The 8,432-nt window shown below is 44.0% G+C and overlaps 1 non-coding gene across 1 annotated transcript; it reads left to right on the top strand.

The window, feature by feature from the left end:
* Positions 1 to 5,254: 5,254 nt before the first annotated feature.
* LOC145411783 (5S ribosomal RNA) lies at positions 5,255 to 5,373 on the top strand. The gene has a single exon (XR_013899484.1). It is a non-coding gene; the product is annotated as a 5S ribosomal RNA (ribosomal RNA).
* Positions 5,374 to 8,432: the final 3,059 nt, after the last annotated feature.

Genomic DNA, 8,432 nt, shown 5'->3' with positions numbered 1-8,432 from the left:
CACAGACAAACTGCCTCCACGTTGTTCTGTCCTCTGCCACTTGACTCCCTTCCCTCCAACTCACATCCCTTTCTCTCATATATTTCTCTATTCCATTCCTCCATCTCATCCTTGACCTCCCCCTCCACCTTGCTCATATTCACTCCTAGTCAGTCTCTCGTTGTCCATCGTGTCCACGTGGCCCAACCTATGCTTCAGATATTCTTGCTGCCTCAGGTGTTTATATTCAGCTTAGGACAGACTTCAAACTGGCGAGGTTACATACAGTATAACCTTCTTTACTGCCTTTACTATACCCGGGTGCAGTGGTGGCTGCTGCCCACTACCATCCACTCACTTGATGTAATGCTGCCTACAGTATAACCTTCTTTACTGCCTTTCCTATACCCGGGTGCAGTGGTGGCTGCTGCCCACTACCATCCACTCACTTGATGTAGTGCTGTCAACTTCTTCCCTCATTCATCATTCCCATTTTGTGTCTGTCCCACAATCATCCACTCATTTGATGTAGTGCTGCCAACTTCTACCTTCATTCATCATTCCCTTTTGGTGTTTGTCCCACAATCATCCACTCACTTGATGTAGTGCTGCCTACCTTCCTTCCCTGTCATTCCTTTTTCGTGTCTGGCCTCTTCCTGTTTTTTCCATCCTTCCTGTTACTTTTTATTCTTCTTCACACAATGGTCTAAAGATGGCAAGAATACCACTGACAATGGCACTGGAGTCAAGAAGTGTAAAGAAAAAAGACGGGAAAAAGGCCAACCTACAACAAGGAATTAGTGTATTCTTCTCGAGGGCTATCCATGTGACTTAACAATACCACATTTGTTCTAACGTGACCAAGATTCCCAACCCCCTTCAGCTTGGTGATGGCCAGGTGTAGTCTTATAAGGGTGGATGGACTTAAACTGACATAATCAAGGAGACCCATTTTGCCTTACCATTTTGTAAGAATATAAGTGTTTCATGCAAGACCTATTTTGCCCCACAATATCCTCATGCAGATGTACCACCAACTTTATAATCTCCAGCAGGGTGAACATTCTCTCTCTCAAGCTAATGGAAGTGACAAAATGAAAAATACAATATGGAAGGTGGAGTATGAGGTGAAGAGAACACGAAAGGGGGTGCAAGGAACAGCATGGTGGAATGAAGGGGTGAGACAGGCTGTGGCGCAAAAGAAGAAAGCATATAGTGAGTGGATGGGAAGCAGAGGCATGGAGGAAGTTGAGAGACGGATGGGAGAAGAGGTGAGACAGGCTGTGGTACAAAAGAAGAAAGCATACAGTGAGTGGATGGGAAGCAGAGGCATGGAGGAAGTTGAGAGACGGATGGGAGAGTTATATGTAGACAGGAAGAGAGAGGTGAAAAGATTATAATTATGTCCTGTGCTTGCCATTCTCAACAGGGTTCAGAAAGACCTCAGCTTAACACACCAAGACACAACACTTAGGCACATCAATTTTCGGTCTGAGTTGAATAAAATGACCTGGAGATGGCAAGGATAAATTAAGACATCATCGGAGTGAAGTTGCAAAGACGCTGACCTGAACTGAGAACATACTACTCAGACACTAATTTTCATGTAGGTCTATCTATCTATCTATTGCCAAACGCCTCAATCCCGTAAGGGGTGGCCACAAACAAGTCTCCTCCATGTCGCCCTGTCCCCCGCCATTTCACTGCCCTGCTCCCAGCTCACACCCCCCTCTCTCATATACCTCTCCACTCTATCCACCTCAACCTCGGCCTCCCCCCTCCCTCTCCCCCCCTCCACCTCACTCTTATACATTCTCCTCGTTAGTCTCTCGCTCTCTAACCTCTCCACATAGCCAAACCACCTCAATGTCTTCCTCATAACGCTTCCTATCACATCCACACCACAACGCTCCTTTCAAGTAGGAAATACAGACAGAGGGAGACAGTTCCAGAGTTGACCTACTGAATAAAATCACTTGGAGCCTGCCAGAATAAATTAAGGTGTCACTGCACTAAGAAGGCTGAAAAGACTCACCATAATTCGAAAGACACTACACTGGGGCCACTGGTTCTCTGTAACTTAGGCTGCCACGTAGCTCCCTGACGCCGTATTCATGCTCCGATCTTCCAAGTAACACAAGTAACGCACTAGTAACAAGTAACATCGTACCTGCAAGTGAAAGGAAAAATTAGTTGCAGGTGGGGGTAGAAAGTGACCAATATTACTCTTGTTATTATCAAAGAAAATACACCACATGTTGAGCCTGTACCCCATGAAGAGTCCAAGAGGGGCCAAAATTGTTGTACAAGGTGGTATGAAATAAAGCTTCACAAGACACTCACCTGCAATATCTGATGTGTTGTGGGCACAGCTGTGTGTGTGTGTGTGTGTGTGTGTGTGTGTGTGTGTGTGTGTGTGTGTAGCAGTGGCAGCAGGAAAGGAATACCCGCTACATGATATATTGGTGTGTGTGTGTGTGTGTGTGTGTGTGTGTGTGTGTGTGTGTGTGTGTGTGTAGCAGTGGCAGCAGGAAAGGAATACCCGCTACATGATATATTGGTGTGTGTGTGTGTGTGTGTGTGTGTGTGTGTGTGTGTGTGTGTGTGTGTGTGTGTGTGTAGCAGTGGCAGCAGGAAAGGAATACCCGCTACATGATATATTGGTGTGTGTGTGTGTGTGTGTGTGTGTGTGTGTGTGTGTGTGTGTAGCAGTGGCAGCAGGAAAGGAATACCCGCTACATGATATATTGGTGTGTGTGTGTGTGTGTGTGTGTGTGTGTAGCAGTGGCAGCAGGAAAGGAATACCCGCTACATGATATATTGGTGTGTGTGTGTGTGTGTGTGTGTGTAGCAGTGGCAGCAGGAAAGGAATACCCGCTACATGATATATTGGTGTGTGTGTGTGTGTGTGTGTGTGTGTGTGTAGCAGTGGCAGTAGGAAATGAATACACAGTACGTGATACACAACTAACACTGACAACACTGACAGCCGTCGTTGCAACACACAAGAAACAGCCAGGTGGAGTAGCAGAGCAGCGTTATAAATGCACCACACTATTTTCACACAGGCCACACAACTTCAATGCAATATTAGAGTACACAGTCACGTTGGCCAGACTTTGCACTTTCTGTCCCAACCCAGCAGTGCTGAAAGCAATTTGCCTAACTGTTGTACACGAGTTTTTGTGAATACCAGTAAGTATTATCCTCATCGAACGTTAAGCCCACAGTTCCCTTTATGACCTGTCAGTTCTTATCATCATCCCCTATTACATCCCTTTAAGCTCGTTTCTCTCTCTCTCTCTCTCTCTCTCTCTCCATCTCCTGACGAAATTGTTCATATTAGGGAAGACTATAAAGCAGTGGACAAATCCAGTGTGGCCTCATTATACGCAGGTCTTGTTCACATCAAACAGGTATGAACAATATCACAAACCCTACAAACCCCTGGCCGAAAACCCGCCCCAGCCTCTGATCCCCCCTCCCCCTAAATAGCCGCAAACATGACTACTAAGCTGCCTCTTTGCATGTTATTTTGCAAATTATGCAGATAATGAAAAGGCAGGATTAACATAATACACAACACCCGGTAGTAAAGTGCAATATGCAAAGAAATTCGCTAAGGAAGAGGTGCTAAGAAAACCTTCTAAACTGACGCTACGGTGCTAAGATGATAAACAGCAGACCAGGTAACTTTGGTGCAGTTACCACGTGTACCTGTCAGGTTGCCTTCACCCCTTCAACAACGTGACATATTGCAATGTATTCAGGCCAGCAGCCTGGGTCGCCATCACACCCTTATCACCTATTGCCCACAAAGCTTCACAAAACTGTCTCCAGGTGGCAAGAATGACACAAAAAATCGTCCAAGGAAATACATCAACAGATTGATTTTTCTTTATTTAACCATTATGTTATGTGCTTCTTTAATCTGACCTCATAATTATACTGTTTTTACTAACTTGGCCTATAATTGCTATCTCTTCCTCGTGAACTGTGCGTTTAGAGATTACCATCACAATACGATACTAGTCATGAGGAAGTGCTATGAAAAGGGCGCTGTTGGGCCGCAGTTGTAGAGAACAGCTTTAGAATACGATGCTAGTCACGAAGATGTGCTATGTATATGATGTCGAGCCGCAGTATTGTCTTTTTCTGCAACTGAGCTGTGAAATAAGCTTCAAAAAGACGAGAGTCTGGTCCAAGTTAGAGTAAAAAAACTAGCTTTATTCTTTCTATCACTAACCGATGTTATTCCGCTTTTGAGACTCCATGGTAGTGTGGGGCTGCATGCAGGCTGTACCTAATCCTTCCCGTTCCAAAACCCGTCTTGGCTAAATAAAGTTAAAATCGTCAGCAGGCAGCAGTAGTAAAGTGTTAGTGTGACTCCATGTTGATCTAAACGTACAGATAAAATCGTCAAGACCGCAGTGGTAAAAGTGTTACTGTGACTCCCTGCTCATCTAAATGTGAACCCGGTGGACTGCAGGATGAAGTTACCTCTCTGCAGTGCCACATCCTGTTTTCATGGGATAGGGATTGAGTAACGTATATATTAACAGTGGTACTGGCGTGGTTATATCAGTGCCACCACCTGCAAGCATCCCTCTAACACGTCATCGGCTTTAAGGAGCTATTTACGTGAAATCCTCTTCAAAAAATACCCCAAAACCCACATAATAAAAAAAATAATAACCAAAAATCGACGGAATTACATAACGTACGAACATTCTAAAAATGTCGGGGGCAGAATGTTTACCAAATTTCGGCAAGGACACGAAAAAAACTGACACCCTTTAAATACCTCTAAACAACAATATTCTCCCACCAAACTCACACTTATTTATTTCCATTACCTTGCATAACAACAGTAAGCAGAATTAAGTGGGGAAATTAGTTGTTAGTAAGGTAATGTGGAGGCAGAGCAGGATACTTACTACGCCAACCATCTTCGACGTCAAATCTTACAAGAATGCCAAATATCATCTCAATACAGCCACATTCCCTCACACACGTATACCCTAATAATCTCTACACCCTAATAATCTCTATATAACATTAGTGAGTAGAATTATGTACTGTAAGTAGATTAGATGGAAGCTGCCGAAAAACATATCAGAGCAGGATATTATACGATGCTGGCCTTCTGCGGCGTCTGTTCTTCCATTTACACCACCATTCCACAACCCATCTCAAAACACCAATATTCCATCACATACCTATACCCTAGTAAGCTCCATTAATTTAATATTAAAAAGTAGATTTATGCAAGTAAATCAGATGCCATACCACGTTGAGTACACCGCTTCCCGTCCGATCAGCGAAGTTAAGCAACGTTGGGTCTGGTTAGTACTTGGATGGGTGACCGCCTGGGAACACCAGATGCTGTTGGCATCCCTACGTGTCAAGTGGGGTTGGTGGAGGATTAGTGCCCCTCCCTGTAAAATAATTAACTCTAAGCCCTTGGCCACCCCGTCTGGGATAGATGGCGTCTGGCAATGAATGAATGAATCAGATGCTAGTGGTAAAATTATAAAAGTGGACCAGGATACTCACGACGCCGACTTCCCCGAGTTTCTGCTCGCACTTTGTCGCCCTTTATAATCACGAAACACGAATACTCACTAGAAATGCTCACCTCTAAGTTATCTCCATTGCCATATCTAATTTTCACGGCAGAATAATACAAGTAAATTAACTGTAACCGCTTGAAAATGTGGAATCAAGGCAGGATACTCACCTCATCACTCCTAAATGTTCTCTCAAAACATGGCGTCGGTTACACTTACACTCCCATCGCCAACCTCGGCAGTATTCATAAAGATCTTAAACCATTTTCCGAGATTTAAAAAGTCTTCACAGCATTTTAAAAGTATTAGAAATAATTTTGTTTGGTTGATTATTTCGATTTTTATATATTTTTGGCTTGGCTGCGTGAAAACCAAAAAATAGACAAGCAATTTTATACACGTACACCGGACGTTCAAAACATTTATAATTTTGGAACCTGGGCTTTGTTTCTGCTGTGATGCCCGCGAGGTTCAAATTGGTATTATAGTTCTGATCAATTCGCATGTTTACTGTATATGCTAGTATCGCTGCACTTATGATCGAGTTAACTGTGTAAAATATGTTTATATGCTACATTATTTGCATGAATACTACCCTCTTACGGGATATTTTGGGTTTGCTGACGATAAGGTGAAGCCGAAGTCAATAACAACGAAAAAAAAAAAAATCACATCTGGCACTCCTTTCTAGTTTCAAATTCTCCCTAAAATTAGTTTAAACCTCAGCAGTACTAAATGTTACCTTTTAAGAGACTTAGAGAGGAAATCACGGTACAATTTACTTTTGCTTCCCTTAGACGAATATACAGTAATGTACTATGACAGAGATACCGCGATGCAGTGTAACACAGAGTATGTGTAGATAGCGAGATTTTTTTTTAAGAATATACAAACCATATGTGTGTGTTTTGATGAGTTGTCTAATAGTTCACTGTCGGTGTTATATTGCATTTTTAGTGAGTCTAGGTTATTTGGTGGCTGCAGTTACTTCTGAATTATAAGTCCTCGACCCAAACTTTTCCTTCTACACCTTTAATCACGTACCTCAGCGGTAGAAAAGGATAATGCTACTGCTCGACATCTATACCTCTTCATTACTAACACCATAGTCCAGCATTCGTCTTTTGCTACAACGCAGCATTCAAGATAAAGTGATGGCAATTTTAGGCCAATTTAAAGCGAAAGGAGCACTGTAGGCCTTTACTTTTATTATTATTATTATTATTGAGTCTGTGTTTACTTTGGAATTTTTGAACCATGGAGAGGGGTTACATGAACGAGCGCACATAAATACACTCCTCCCCCACCTCCTTCGTAGCACCTCTTTCTTAGCGATTTGTTCTGCACATTACATTTATTTTCACTATCCTCTTCCTTTCTGATAATGCTGCCAGCTGTATCTGCATTAATATAAGTAACATACAAGAGAATGATAAGGTGTAATGTGCCAAACAAGTTGCTACGGAAGAGGCCATTGATTTGACAGCCATTTCCCCGAGGCCCAGCAGTTCTCCTACATCCCAAGTCCTTCACGTAACCACTTGGCCACTAATACCCACCGTCCACAAGTCTCACTCAGGACTGTGATGATATTAGCAAGGGTGTTAAGACATTTCAATGGGTTGTGCAGCTCAGTCATCTGTTTTAGACTCAAATCAGCAGACTTTCCTTCCCTAGCCTGGAATCGAACGTGCATTCCTTCAAACAGCAGACCTCTTCTCTAACCACTAGACCACCACCTCCACCATGACCTGAAGTGTCCTGAATGTAGCCCACGGTTATATATGTATGTCTATGGACCTGAACTGACCCCACTAGATCCATTGTGACCTAATTCCACCGGTAACCTGAATGTCAAAGTAAATGGTCAAAGCACACCTACTTCACTGCCTTTAAAGTGTAGGGGCCTGAGGCTAGACTAACAGTATATTTAAGGGCAGCTAAGCCGCCTAGTTCCCTTAGTGGCATTACAGGCTGTGTACCGTTTATAAAGGCGACATACACACGTGGCCACTGCCTTTAAAGTGTAGGGGCCTGAGGCTAGACTAACCTTAGTGGCAGTACAGGCTGTGTACCGTTTATAAAGGCAACATACACACGTGGCCATGGGTCACCTAATGGCCGCCCTCCACATTACTCCAGCCCCAGCAGCCTCTAGCCACTCACACTGTAGGATCTGGTACCAGGGCTTGTGCAGTCTGCCTCTTGGCCATGTGGAGACGATGGAGAGTGAGAGACTGATGAGGAGAGTATATGTGAGTGAGGTGAAGGGAGGACGAGGGAGGGGGAGGCCAAGGATGAGATGGAGCGATGGAGTGGAGAGGTACGGTATATATATGAGAGATGGGGGTGTGAGCTGGGAGCAGGACAGTGAAATGGCGGGGGACAGGGCGACATGGAGGCGATTTGTTTGTGGTCACCCCTGATGGGATTAAGGCGTCTGGAAATAGATAGATAGATAGACCTGTATCACGCGTTTACTGGCACTCCTTATGGTTGCATACGGCACTAAAACGAAACAAGGGCTCGGTTTGGTATGGCAGGCAGGGGTATGGTAGGGTATGATATGGGGAGGTGTGATATGGTACAAACTACTGTTGGATATGGTAAGATGCCGGTAGGGTAAGCTAGATTTATACTGGGTATGATATGGTGGGGTAGGGTAGGGTGGGGTAGGGTAGGATAGGGTAGGTTAAGGTAGGTTTGGGTAAGGCAGGACAGGGTAGACACTTGACATTCAGAGATGCACATTATGCCACTGTTAACACTGCTTATAACCTTACACAGCAAAATTAACCCACGCAGCTCAAAGGCGTCTCGCTACATTGTTACCAGTAATGTCACACGAGTTTAGCTGCCTTAACACAGACACACCTGGGCCTG

The sequence above is a fragment of the Coenobita brevimanus genome, chromosome 90 (assembly GCF_032717465.1).
Source record: "Coenobita brevimanus isolate Jiangsu-jjx chromosome 90, ASM3271746v2, whole genome shotgun sequence".
In the NCBI taxonomy this organism is placed as follows: domain Eukaryota; kingdom Metazoa; phylum Arthropoda; class Malacostraca; order Decapoda; family Coenobitidae; genus Coenobita; species Coenobita brevimanus.
This window is presented reverse-complemented; position numbering and strand designations above follow the sequence as displayed.